The sequence below is a fragment of the Salvelinus sp. IW2-2015 genome, linkage group LG6.1, assembly GCF_002910315.2.
Source record: "Salvelinus sp. IW2-2015 linkage group LG6.1, ASM291031v2, whole genome shotgun sequence".
Taxonomy (NCBI): Eukaryota; Metazoa; Chordata; class Actinopteri; order Salmoniformes; family Salmonidae; genus Salvelinus; species Salvelinus sp. IW2-2015.
The window spans coordinates 18903049-18917351 of NC_036845.1; the positions used below are offsets into that span (position 1 = coordinate 18903049).

The following is a 14303-nucleotide window of genomic DNA, read 5'->3' on the forward strand; positions in this document are numbered from 1 at the left end:
GTTGAGGGTGTAGACTTTCACAAGCGTGTCACCTGATATACAGTTTTCTTTGGGTTTATAATATTGATATGAGTTGTAGCACTTGCACAGTCATGGTGAGTGAAATCAATCCTTTGTCTGATAGTTGTTGTATGCAGAGGTGTAATTGTTTGAGAGACACATGTGAGGAACGTTCGCTATAGGTGGGACCTTTTGCTTATATGTTTAGGCTCAAAAGGAAGAAAGAGACATACAGTTGGAAGTCTGAAGTTTACATACACCTGAGCCAAATACATTTCAACTCAGTTTTTCACAATTCCTGACATTTAATCCTAGTAAAAATTCCCTGTCTTAGGTCAGTTAGGATCACCATTTGATTTTAAGAACGTGAAATGTCAGAATAATAGTAGAGAGAAAGAATTATTTCAGCTTTTATTTCTTTCATCACATTCCCAGTGGGTCAGAAGTTTACATACACTCAATTAGTATGTGGTAGCATTGCCTTTAAATTGTTTAAATTGGGTCAAACGTTTCGGGTAGCCTTCCACAAGCTTCCCACAATAAGTTGGGTGAATTTTGACCCATTCCTCCTGACAGAGCTGGTGTAACTGAGTCAGGTGTGTAGGCCTCCTTGCTCGCACATGGTTTTTCAGTTCTGCCCACACATGTTCTATGGGATTGAGGTCAGGGATTTATGATGGCCACTCCAATACCTTGAACTTTTGTTTTCTTAAGACATTTTGCCACAACTTTGGAAGTATGCTTGGGGTCATTGTCCATTTGGAAGACCCATTTGCGACCAAGCTTAACTTCCTGATGTCTTGAATATCCACATAATTTTCCTACCTCATGATGCCATCTATTTTATGAAGTGCACAAGTCCCTCCTGCAGCAAAGCATCCCCACAACATGATGCTGCCACCCCCGTGATTCACGGTTGGGATGTGTTCGTCGGCTTGCAAGCCTCCCCCTTTTTCCTCCAAACATAACGATGTCATTATGGCCAAACAGTTATATTTTTGTTTCATCAGACCAGAGGATATTTCTCCAAAAAGTACAATCTTTGTCCCCATGTGCAGTTGCAAACCGTAGTTGGGGCTTTTATATGGTGGTTTTGGAGCAGTGGCTTCTTTCTTGCTGAGTGGCCTTTCAGGTTATGTCGATATAGGATGCATTTTACTGTGGATATAGATACTTTTGTACCTGTTTCCTCCAGCATCTTCACAAGGTCCTTTGCTGTTGTTCTGGGATTGATTTGCACTTTGCGCACCAAAGTACGTTCATCTCTAGGAGACAGAATGCATCTCCTTCTTGAGTGGTATGACGGCTACGTGGTCCCATGGTGTTTAAACTTGCGTACTATTGTTTGTACAGATGAGCGTGGTACCTTCAGGCGTTTGGAAATTGCTCCCAAGGATGAAGCAGACTTGTGGAGGTCTAAAAAACAARTTCTGAGGTCTTGGCTGATTTATTTAGATTTTCCCATGATTTCAAGCGAAGAGGCACTGAGTTTGCAGGTAGGCCTTGAATTACATTCACAGGTACACCTCCAATTGACTCAAATTAGGTCAATTAGCCAATCAGATTCTTCTAAAGCCATGACATCATTTTCTGGAATTTTTCAAGCTGTTTAAAGGCAAAGTCAACTTAGTGTTCATTTTCTGACCCACTGGAATTGTGATACAGTGAATTATAAGTGAAATAATCTGTCTGTCAACAATTGTTGGAAAAATGACTTGTGTCATGCACAAACAGATGTCCTAACCGACTTGCCAAAACTATAGTTTGTTAACCTAAGTGTATGTAAACTTCCGACTTCAAGTGTAAATTAATATGTTGGATTTGCATAAAATAGTCCGAATTAAGACCTGAATGGAAGAAAGAAAGTCAAGATCTCATTGAGAACTACACGTTTGTATTTTGGGAGGGTCACACCCCGTGAAACCCTGTAGAAATACAGTTGTTCATCGGAAATAAAATAAACGTCAGTCTATTTCTCTAGTCCTAAACACTGAAGCTAAGTGAATTAAAATCAGAAAATGTGTCACCACACACACATACAGAACCAAACCAATGCACTGACTGTAGTTCAGTAAATAAAAAGTGCATTTCATGGGGAGAAGTTCATGTGTGAAGAACATAACTTGCCATACAAAACCTCCAGTGACTACACAGCAGTAACATAAAAAGTACATCTACAATATCACAGTAATGTTCCACTTAAACATTGAACCCTTAAACATCAAAAGGCAAAACCAAACCTGAGAAAATAATCTCAACAAAACAATGACCCATGCCCGTCTTCATACATTTTTTGATCTTAAAATGTAGCATTTAAAACAATACTTTAACAGGACGTTAAAAATAAACCTTTAACTGACAGTGTAGCATCAGTTCAGGTTAAATTTGAAACATGAAATAGCAATGTGGCCCCGCCAGCAGTGTTTCATTAGTCTGGTCCCAGATCTGTTTGTGCTGGCTTGCCAACTACTATGGACGTTGTTGGCGAAACAGTACAAGCAGATCTGGGACCAATCTAGTGTTTCCTATTATGTCATGGAAAAATAATTACAACGGTGAAAGATGATGGAACCATTGGCTGTGTAGGTTTTTGGCGTCATCTTTTGGACGGTCTGTGTCTTGTTATTAAACACAGGGCCTACTAGCACACCTTCACGTATTTGCACGTGAGCGCATTTTACAGACACACTTATTTAAAGGGAGAAATGCAGTACACACAGTAACATAAAGGAACTAATTATGACAGTCGCTGATGAAATCCTGACTTTATATACCTTCGAAAATGAATATCCAGTTTCTGCTAATRCACGTGTTTGCTCTTGTAGAGTTTTGTGATTTAGCTTCAGCCCACATCGCTGCTTGATCGCAGCTTGCCCTGACATCATTATACGGGCACAGGGTAAAACAAATATTGAAGCTAGATTGTAATCTATACTGGTAACCGTCATGCAATGTGTATCCATGTAGACTGTTCCAGTATCTCTATCCTCGGACTCTGACAATATTCGGAAAACCAGTGTTGAAGTTGCATATTGATATAGATGATCGAAATGATGACTATGTCAATACAATGACTCAGAGAGGAGTGTAGTGGGATATGTCCAGGTTTAGGTCAGAGGTCATGTCCAGATCCCTAGCTGAATAATCAGAGGCTATCCACAGAGCCTACAAACACAGTGTCCAATAGAGTATCAGGMCCTTTTGTATCACTTCTGAAGGTTGTGGAGTTCCCCTTAGTGGCAGTCTATGGGCTTGTGACTGAGGCCTTGTCTTGTTGGTCTCTCTCTCTCTCTCTCTCTCTCTCTCTCTGGACCCCAAGGCTGTAGTGGAGCTCATCACTCTAGCGTTCACATGATGCGCATAGTGGACATACCTTCCTTATCATGTGGGCAGTCTTTCAGCTTCCTCTTAAAATACAAAAAAACAAAAGCCATTATGTCAATGGAGGGGCTATCATGTTGAACTCATCTGAACTGTACTATAATTGCAAGACCAATTCCGTTCATAGAGGGTTGATTCACTGTACACACCTGATTGTGAAAGAGAATCCTCATTCCCCGCAGTGGAGAACTGTAGATCTGACCCCAGAGCAGCTATGGCGCTCCTGGGCCGGATRCAGCGGTCGCCTGAGAGACTCCTCCGCAGTAAGGCCTGGAAAATGGAATAGAGATGATCAAACCATGGTTACTAGCCACCTCAATGACATGAATAGAKGATCTTACCTTATTGCTTTGAGGACTATCATACTTCTACAAAGGAGAGTGTGTTGGTTTGGGGCTAGTACAAAGTTACAGTGGTAAGCTTACCTTGTTGGTTTGTAGGCTTATACACAGGTAGTGATAATAGTGTTTCGGGGTTTGGTAGTACACTATGATGGACGTGATCTTACTTTGCGTGTTAGRGGGCTGCTTGGAGCCGAGGCGCTGCTGTAGAGACTCAGGCTGGAGTTGGACCTGCTGACCGTCAGGGTTTTAGACGAGCCTCCTCTCTGGGAGTTGTCGAATAAATACTTCTCYTTTATCTTTAGGTTCGTCCGACCTTTCACTGTGAAATAAATAACAGACATCAATGGTCATTGTGAATCTGGCTTCATTAACTGCTCTCGGATAGGGTGGCAGCATTTTCACGTTTGGATGAAAAGCATACCCAAGTTCAACTGCCAGCTACTCATCCCCAGAAGATAAGATATGCATATTATTAATAGATTTGGATAGAAAACACTCTGAAGTTTCTAAAACTGTTTGAATCATGTCTGTGAGTATAACAGAACATTTTTAGCAGGCGAAACCCCGAGGACAAACCATTCAGAGTTTTCTTTTTTTGAGGTCACTCTCTTTTCAATGGGTTTTCAATGGGAATCCAGATTTCTAATTGACCTTCTTGCAGTTCCTACCGCTTCCACTGGATGTCAACAGTCTTTAGAAATTGGTTTAGGTTTTTTCCTTTGTGTAATGAAGAAGTACGGCCATCTTGAACGAGGGTCACTTGAAGTGTACTGTTTGTTAGAGGCGCGTGACCAGAAAGCTARCTACAGTTTGTTCTAATCCTGTATTGAACACAGATCATCCCGTCTTCAATTTTATCGATTATTTACTTTAAAAAATACCTAAAGTTGTATTACAAAAGTAGTTTGAAATGTTTTGGCAAAGTTTACAGGTAACTTTTGAGATATTTTGTCGTCACGTTGCGCAATTTGGAACCGGTGTTTTTCTGGATCAAACGCGCCAAATAAATGGACATTTTGGATATATATCGACGGAATTAATAGAAACAAAAGGAACATTTGTGATGTTTATGGGACATATTGGAGTGCCAACAAAAGAAATTCATCAAAGGTAAGGCATGATTTATATTTTATTTCTACGTTTTGTGTTGCGCCTGCAGGGTTCAAATATGCTACTCTCTCTTTGGTTGCTATCCTCAGATAATAGCATCGTTTGCTTTCGCCGAAAAGCCTATTTGAAATCTGACACGTTGGCTGGATTCACAACAAGTGTGGCTTTAATTTGGTATCTTTCATGTGTGATTTCATGAAAGTTAGATTTTTATAGTAATTTACTTGAATTTGGCGCTCTGCATTTTCTCTGGCTTTTGGCCAAGTGAGACAGTAGCGTCCCGCCTAAACTAAGATTTTTGGATATAAATATGAACTTTACCGAACAAAACATACATGTATTGTGTAACATGAAGTCCTATGAGTGTCATCTGATGAAGATCATCAAAGGTTAGTGATTAATTTTATCTCTATTTCTGCTTTTTGTTACTCCTCTCTTTGGCTGGAAAAATGGCTGTGTTTTTCTGTGACTCTGACCTAACATAATCATTTGGTGTGCTTTCGTCGTAAAGCCTATTTGAATCTGACATGTTGGCTGGATTCACAACAAGTGTAGCTTTAATTTCGTATCTTTCATGTGTGATTTCATGAAAGTTWGATTTTTATAGTAATTTATTTGAATTTGGCGCTCTGCATTTTTACTGGCTTTTGGCCAAGTGGGACGTTAGCGTCCCACATATCCCAGAGAAGTTAAAGCAAGTGTTTTTGGAGGATGTAGTGGATGCAATGCAACTGGAAATGGATTGTATTAAAAGCATGCGGAAAGAGCTCTACAGTGCTTCTCAGGTCACCACGGGCGCTGTCMCCATGCTTTTGAATGCACTGCTAAAAACTGATACAAGCTGTTCCACTAGCATTGCTATAAARAAAATGCTAGCCAGGAGATTATGGATGTTGCTAAATGACCAGCTAACAAACTTCAACATGGTTCGGATGAAATGACAACATCCAAGATAAGACGAAAATAAACTAAAAGTTAAAACCTTATATTTGAGAATTATTCATCAATCAATGCGGTCCTACTTTAAGTCTCCACTAACCTCTACAAGGGTCATTCTTGACCAGGAATTCATCAAGTGCTGTCCAACCTCCTCCCACTCGTACCATCAGGGTACTGCGCAGGATACGCACCATCCGCAACTGTTGGGAATCCCCAAACTACAGCAGAGACCAACGAAAGACATAGCTGGTTTCAATAGTCTGGCATTAACAACCCTATAACCAAAGTTTTCACTGGGTTCAGTTCAACACATGTTCCTTGTTACAATGACCGACATACAATCAAAAGGTTTAAGGTCCCTCACCCTGTAGCGGTTGGCACTGATCTGCTCCACCTGGAACCTCTTGGGACAGTTGCACTGAGACACCTGTCGACTCACCTGAGGGAGATACGGGAGTCAGTCAGTCAGATAACTTTCGTCAAACACAGCTGTGTTTAGGTGTACGTGGTACTGTATGCTGTTACACCGTTGAAGATCATGGGCATGAAAACAACTCTGGGAGACATTTYACCTCCTCGTTGATCTGATCTGCATCTAGCGTCCTCCTGTAGGGATCMCGGCTGGGATGGAGGGCACTCACAAACTCATAGTAGTCAATGAAGCCGTCCCCATTGATGTCAAAGATATTGGCCACTGCATTCATCTCCAGGGAGTTGGTGGGGAATTCTAAAAAGGTAATATTTTGATTTGTTCGTGTGGATTTGTTTAAGTTTCAGACTTTGAATCAGTGATGGGAGATGACATGTAAATAAGATTTTAATAACAGACTGATCAAAGGTTTCTGCTGATTAAATAAGGCCATCGTYCTCTCCAGGACATTAGTACCAAGTGGCAGTTTTATACACATATCAAATCAATAATGAATGGGCGTTGATATTGATTAAATGGATATAGGGTTTGAGTGACAGACACTGAGAGGCTAGGAGTGGGTATGAGGGCAGGGCTTACTGGATGCCAGGACATTGTCGATTAACTCCTTCTTGCTGATTCGTCCATCCTGGTCCCTATCGATGTTTCGGAACACATCTAGGATCCGAGACTTGAGGTGGCTGATCCACTGCATGTAGCGCTTTCGCCAGACGTTGAAGTCAAAGTTTGCAAATTCCTCCATCTGTTTGTTGAGAATCAATCATATTAGCGACAAATGACATTAACACTGTACATAGAGTAATTTAGATCCAGATTTGAAGCTATTGAAAGGGAAATTCGGTAACACTTCCAATGAATACGCTCTTCATAATTCCTTTTTTTTCTGTCTTATTAACTAATGCACTTTAATGCACCAATAGCTGCTCACAAACGTTTAGAACTACGTTCATAAAGCATGTACGGGAACGCAGCATACCGCTGTGAAGCAAAGAGTTAACACATAGCTGGCAATATGTTGTGCCAGTCACCTCTTGGAGTCTCTGCTCGTGCTGCTCTAGGCGGCCCTGTCTGGCCAGAGCCAGGAGCCAGAGTTTCTGCCAGCGGCTGACCAGCTGACTCAGCTGAGGGGTCTGAGGGTCCAGGTTCTCCAGGGGGAGAGGGACTAGTGTAGGCTGGAGTTTCAGAGTGCTCCTCCTCTCTGGAGCAAACACAGGAAGATGGATACCTCGATTAGCTTAGTATCTACAAACTTCAAGGAGCATTTTACTTTTTTTTTTTTAAACAATTTTTTTATCTCAATATCAAATCATTTCTGGGGAACAATGAGGTACCTTACTGTGGTCAAAAATATACAAAAACAGCAAAGAGMAATTTCTCAAGCAAGAATTTAGCAAGGACTGTCTGGGAGTGGTCTGATTGGGTGGAGGGGGGACTGACAATGAGAAGTTATTGGCAGAGAGGTTTGGAACTCTCTTTAGTCTTTTAAGTAATTTACCGCCTGGTGATGTCACCAGGCAGGCCAAAACTCAATCCCATCAAAATAGGCAAACCTTTCAGGTGGTCTTTTCAAACAGCTCTTACACTAAAAGGGCATTATCATAATTTTCMCAATTTCACACCATTATTCCAACTTCATAGTGTGGAAATATATACAGTATAAAACACAGGACAATTAATTACGTGTTTGACTACGTTGGGCCTTTAATGTACAATGTGTCCATGTTTGACATAATCCCTCAAAAAATGTGCACGTCAACATTTTAATATGGCTCAGATTAGTGCTGTAAGTAAAACAGTTATTCAATAAAATACAAAGTCCCTAAGCCAACCGGTTGCAAACCCTAACCCTTCACTTACTTGTCAGTGCCTTGCGGCACGGCGAAGCCTGCTGTTTGGGGATCAGCTTCTGTTTGCAGGATTTTGTGGCATGTTCTACATCTGGTAGTTTTCGGTTCAGCTCCTCCATGAATACCTGGAGAGAGGAATGGTGAGTTATTATTTGAGTCTTAACTAAAAAGAATTTGAGTCTGTAAAGAAAAAAAAAATATAGTATTTTGTGAACTAATACTTGCACTTGACTTTTTCCCCCCTTAATAGCTCTGACTTTGCTGATAGTTACTTTATTGAGGGACAATGTCCTTACTGTGTGATATGTGGTTGTCTCACCAAGCTGTCTTAAGATGAATGCACTCACTAACTGTAAGTCATCTCTGGATAAGAGTGTCTGCTAAATGACTAAAATGTCAAATGTAAATGGACTTGGTAATTGTATACTGTGTGAATTGCAACTGTTTATCTGTGTTTGTTAGTCCTGTGCTCTGTATGGTTTGTAGCTCGTAGAGACTCTATGGTTTGGGACTGTGAAACTCTGTGTTTATGTACTATACCATGTGTTGGACGATGAGTTCCTGGTTGTGTTCGATGCTCTCAGCCGGTGGCTCCTGGTCTCTGAGGTTGAGGGCCTCCTCGGCGGATGAGATCCAGTCCAGTAGGCGCTGCAGCTTCTCCCGCTCAGCCTCCAGAGCAGACAGGCTGGCCTGGATCCTCTGGCCCTGCTGCTGGGCCCAAGTCTGCACCTGAATCAGAGAGAGAGAGGGAACACCAGCAAAAAGTTACTTCTGGATTCTGTATTGTCTACAGGGAATCAGCAAGACCACCTAACAGAAAATGACTAACTGCAGACTGACTGACTGCAGATTGACTGACAGGCTGTCTGGCTGGCCAACTCACTCATTCCCTTTGCACTGGCTAGCACATCATAGGCAGCAACAAAAACATAATGGATCTTAAAAATGGATCAAACATTCAGAGTTTTTTTGTGGGGGATGGTCAATGTAAATATAACCTTGCGTAGCAGGTGTAGAAAGACGCCTGAGCAGAGATCCCACTTCAGTTTTTAGGGGAAGCAGAAGTTTGGCTGTAAAATACTGTAYCCCTGAAAACCGGATGTTAGTGTTTTCTGGTGACTCCGCAAAGGCGAACTTAAATACCTCAACGAAATAAGGCTACACCGATACAACACTTAAGTCATTGTCATTATATTTTTGTCCTACGTAAAATCCTAAGTAGGTAAGAGTGGACTCACCTCTTCGTAGCGGGTCTTGGTGACGCTGATCCAGGACTTGAGTGTGATGATGGAGTCTGGGTGACAGGAGGACAGGATTTCCTCACTCAGACACCGGATGCTCTCTAGCTCCATCTCCTGGAAGCTCAGGGAAGTGATTGACTCCTGGACACAGGGCACAAACACCGAGCTCAATACACCCCCTGTCTACTGGGTAATGCCATCAAACTATAAAACTATGAGTAAATACAAAATGATCTGAAGCTTGGTATCTTGAAAGTCAGTAAAGCTGAAAAGGCAACCACAAAACTGAAACTACCTCCCTCCAGCCATCTGAGTCCATCACCATCTTTCAGTCTAGTCCTACCTCTTCATCATGACCTGCCCTTAACCCCACTATCCTCACACACACTCTTCTCAAGCACCCACTATCTTCCACTTACTCACAGACACACACAACACCTGCTCACTCAGTMATGCACTGACACATGACACCTTTTCCCTTCCTTGAGCCCAGACCCTACTCTTTGTTTCATGTTTTTGTCCTTTTGTTAAGTTTGGCGTTGTTTTGTTTTGATTTCAGTTTCTTGTTTTTCATTTCTACAATTTTAAAGCAACTTTGGGTTCTTGAAAAGCGCTTTATAAATACCATGAACTATTATTATTATTATTATCAAAAGCTAGATAAAGCATCAGGCTTTTATATCTTGCAACCTCTACAAGCCCTGATATTAATTGTTATTATGCTATTTATACACCTTAATAATGGAGGCTACAGTGGTATTAGGCCTAAATGTCTACCTACCTCATGTTGTTTGCGAAAGGCCAGCAGAGCTTCCTCCTCCTCAGGGATGACCCCATACTTCAGYACCCTCTCTGCCTCCGCCAGATGCTCCAGGAAGGAGTGGACCAGCCTGTCAAACTTCTCAGCCTGACAGAGACACACATATGAAAGGACAATGAGATCAACCGTCCTTAATAGAAAGACATAACAAGACATTATAAAGCCTCATGCATGTTTATAACAAGTCATGAATCATTATACCTGCAGGCTTTAAGTAAAGTGTTTAGGAAGGATATACTTTGTTGTCCAAGAGGGGGGAAATTGTCTTGGACAATTTCTGGGGGCTCATCCGAGATGTGAACTTTGATATACCCCGTCCATTCTATACAAGTACATTACATAACACTGAAGATAAGTCAAATGTGATCGTAAAATGTGAATAAGACAGTATGGTGAGTTACCTGTTGAAGGGCTGCCTCCAGCCTGGCCTGCTTGGATACGGACAGTTTACACACATCCTCCCAGCGTCCCTCCAATTCGTCCATCTGCTCCTGCAACCAATGGGCATCAGCAGTGCTGCTCCTGGTCAGGTCCCTCACCGAGCGCTTCAGGGTCCTAATGCACCCGGCTCGCTTCCCCAACTCCTTCTGGAACACCTGAGAAACAAGAGAGTCCAAAGGAATGTCAGATTGAGAGGAATGTCATACCCTGTATTGCTGACGCCTCAAGAAAGGTATTTTTTATGGTGTCCATAGGAAAGCCTCAATATCTTATCGAATCACATACACAGAATGTATAAAAAAGTACCTTGTGCTTGTCGATCAGATTGTTGACCATGTCTTTTTCCCCACCGACAGGTACGTCTTCAGCCAGCTGTGGCTCTGCTCTGTATAACCAGTCATTCAAGGCTTGAAGGGCGTCTGTGAATCTGCCTGAAAACAGCAGTGCCTCCTCCAGTTTGTGTTGCCTGAGGAAAATTAAATTGGATCATATACTCTGTCAAAGTTGGCCAACCGTGATGTTTACAGATCCCTTCCATGCTTGCAGATCTGTAAGGTGGAAGCAAAATTGTGGATAGTCCACAACTATTTGGATTGAATCTATCCTATCCCTTCAGGTCTACAGATACCAAAGGCCTAGGGGAAGAGGCAGGGAGCGAATTGGGACCAGTATTTTTAGCTGTGTGGAAATACCATTTCCCTCAGCAGCGCATTGTGTCCCTCACCTTTCCATGGATTTGCCACTGATGGTATCCCATGAGTCCCGGAGCTCAGAGAGCACGTTCTCCAGGTGCTGTCTGTCCTGGGCGCTCTGTGACCTCTCATGGAGGCCCCGACCACTCTTTAGAGTGGCCTCGTACATAGGTCGCTTCGAGCGCAGAAGCTTCTGGAAGTCCTAGGAGCACACATACAAAAAAATACAGGAATTAAAGGGAAATATGTMATTTTGCTGAACTATCGCATTGACAAAAACAATAGATTTAAATAATACATTCCAAGCTAGAAAAATATTCAGAAGAGCTACAATTATTYATATAATTTCTTTAGGCCTACCTTCTGTTCRGTGAGCTGCAGTTTAATTTCCTCGTGGTCCACAGCGATCTCTTTATGTGTGTCCAGCGTCTGCTCCACCTCAGTCATCCAGTCCACTAGGAGGCGCCAAGATTCACTGAACTGAAATATTAGAGGATAACGCGTGCTCGTTATCATGAGASCCCTTCTAAATTGGACTATTGAAACTGAGGCATTAAGACTGTTTGGAGGGTTACTATGAGTTAATAGATAGAGGATGTCGGGAAAAAAARTATTATGTGGGGCGGAAAATACAGAATAGTTCATAATTACCAAAAAAAACTATATTTCAGAGAAGGTTCTGTATCTATACCTGTTTTGCATTCTTCTTGACGTCCTCTAGTGTTCGGCCCCTCTCTGTGGTGCACTGGTGAAGTTTCCTGTAGCGGTCCTGTACGGTCATGATCAGGTTGTGAACCACGTCACAGTCCTCCTTCCTGCTCAGCTCGGTCAGCCTGGAGCCTGCAGTCTCCACCACTGCCTTCTTCTCACCGTAGCAGTTCACCTCACTCACCAGAGTCTGAGTGGGGAAATACACTATGATTTATCATATACACACACACACACACATCATTCGCACATGCACACACATATGCACAAACACATACTCTCACACACATAGACACACAAATGCATGTGCACATGCATGCTAACACACACACACACACAAACCCACCCGGTGGTCTTGAAGCTGGCCACAGACTGTGTCCAGGACGAAGCTGGGGGCAGGCAGGACTCCTATGGCCTCCTCATACTTGGCCATCCTGGTCAGCAGCTCCTGGACATTACTGTGGAACTCCTTCGCCAGGCTCAACCCTTCGGTTAGCTTAGCCTACGAACAGAACAGATACCACACTTTTACTCAGGTCGTTCACAAATATACTGTAGTTAATCATCATGTTCTTAGGCCCCTCATCGGTGTCACTTAGCCTGGTCCCAGATCTGGGTTGGAAGAAAACTGACTGAAGAAGGGAGGGACTACCTGAACTTATCCAGTAAGAAATGCTCCTTTTCGTTTTCTGCAGCTAAAACATTGTTGCATGCCCTAATCAACCCAACCCTGTATGTAATGTTGACAATGGTCAGAGGAGTTGGCTAAASCAGATAGATCTRGGAGCAGGCTAAGTCTCACTCTCACCTTGCGGTCCTGTACTTTCCCGTAGACGGTAGCCCACTTCTGCTCCAGGATACAGAGGCTGTGTTCAGTGCTGGAGCCCCGGGTTACATTGCTGCTCTCCAACATCCTGCGGATGGCGTTCCTCACGTCTGTGTAGGCATGGAGCTTGGAGTCCATCTCGTTACACAGCTCCTGGGGCGGTACAGAGAGGGAAGAGGGGGCGTTTAAACGAGTTTGATGTAGACCTAGTGGTTTACGTAGCGGGCTCTGGACGACATCCCCTTGCAATGGGGGATTGAACCCTGCTCAGCATCCACTATGTCCACTTATATACAGTACGTCTCCCACTTTCCTTTCAAACTGATATATCTTTTTTTTAATGGACAAAATATTATTCTTTATGTATGCAGTCAAATGTCCATCTACTAACTAGTTACTGTCCACCGTAACTGCGTAGAACAGGAGAGAAATAGCCTATTGACTAATTGTCATCTTTTTGCAAATCGGTTGATGTGAGGCTGCAAGGATACCGTTGTAATCTATTGACAACAATATTTAATATGCTCTCAGAGCCATCGGCGTCAATACCTTCTGTCTCTCCAGAGTCTGTGCAGCAGGAAGGATGATTAGGGCATTTTGGGACTGGCACTGAGTACTAGCACCCGGTCCTCTCTCAGGACCCTCTGGGGAGTGCCAGTGTTGTAGTATTCAAGTCCACTTTGGCAACTTGATTACAACACTAGGCACAGCACACTGACACTGTGCTGTCGGCTCAAGAGGAAGAGATTATTTTGGGACAGGCACTGGGCTCTAGCACCCTCTCCTATTCCCAGGACCCTTGGGGAAGTGCACAACACACTAACACTCTGTACTGTCAGTTCCATAACAACCTGAGAGTGGTGTGAGACTGGTGGAGTGGTCTTGATGCTCTCCAGAAGGCATCCGTCACTGAGACTAGTCCCAGGGATGATAGTAAGAGAGAACACTATGTCAAACTGCCTAAGCTCATTAGAACCTAGGGGGATTGACAGCCATCCTCAGCCCCAATAAGGCTCCTAGCTGCCTGGGAGGGAGAACATTGGACAGTATGAGATAAATAATGAATCACTAAGGCTGGGTCCATCGCATTGCCTGCCTGCCACTCCATCTTAAAGAAAGAGAGATGGCAGACAATAACATTTAGTAGAAGCTCTTGGAACTGCTTGCTAAAAAGATTAAAGCATACCTTGGGACAGGTTTACCCTGAATGGGATTCACTGTGACTTTTTCCACCAGATTTTAAAAGGTAAAATGTTACATACTGTATTACAACAGTGTCATGGGGTGACCATGTCTATATTTTTACACCGTTTTAAGCAATACCTTCATAATTTCCATGTCTTCACCATTAATAACCATTGCTTTTTGCAATGTCTGGGTACTTACTGACATCCAGTGGTAAAGAGGTGTGCTCACATAGGTAAACGTCCTCACAAAATGGTCGTTTTTGTTGTTTTATGTCACTCTAGAATTAATGAKTAACATTTTATTTTTGTGTCAAATCACCATTTGGCAACTCATCCC

General features: G+C 42.7%; 1 pseudogene; it reads right to left on the reverse strand.

Moving 5' to 3' along the window:
• Nucleotides 1-1555: 1555 nt before the first annotated feature.
• Nucleotides 1556-14303, reverse strand: part of LOC111964694 (plectin-like) — a 137366-nt pseudogene continuing 124618 nt past the window's right edge.